We start from the raw sequence: 726 nt of genomic DNA on the forward strand, positions 1-726 counted from the left end.
GTTACAATAGCTGGCTAATAGATTTCCCTAATTATAACCTCTTCTGCAAAGTAATATTCATATAGGGCCATTATAATCTCATAATCAAATTTATTGTTACTAATCATTTATTAAAATCATCAAGGTGTAATGAACAGGATATTGGATTTGGAGTGAAAAAGTTACGTTTTTGAGAGCCACTCATGGGCTATTCAATCTTGAGCAGGTTACTTAACATCTAGAGGTGAAGCTATTTCCACCTATAATAATACCCTTGCTGCTTAATTCATAAATTTGCTATAAGATTTAAATAATATGTAAAGGGTCTTTGAAACAAAACAGTCATGTAAAGCACTGTCCTAGGCTAGCAGTCAAGGCCTTACCAGGCCACAAATACCTTTCCAAGTCTATGTCGACCACGTGCTTGTACGAATGGGATAATTCATTCAAAATAGAAAGTTATCTGTGAATGCCTTGGGCTTTCATATTTAAACATCGTTACTAATTTCTTGTCCTTCTCCTGCTGAATTTTCTTCCATCCTTCAAAGCGGCACTGAGATGTTATATTTCCATGACACCTTCTCTATTAGTTTCCTGGGACCACTGTAACAGATATACTGGAAGGCTCAAAACAACAGAAATTTATTCTCTCACATTCGTGGGGGCCAGAAGTCTGAAATCACAGTTCTAGCAGGGCTGCATTCCCTCGAAAGCCTCAGAGAAGACTCTTTCCTCGCCTTTTCCAGC

This window comes from Pteropus vampyrus, unplaced genomic scaffold (genome assembly GCF_000151845.1).
Source record: "Pteropus vampyrus isolate Shadow unplaced genomic scaffold, Pvam_2.0 Scaffold233, whole genome shotgun sequence".
Lineage (NCBI taxonomy): Eukaryota > Metazoa > Chordata > Mammalia > Chiroptera > Pteropodidae > Pteropus > Pteropus vampyrus.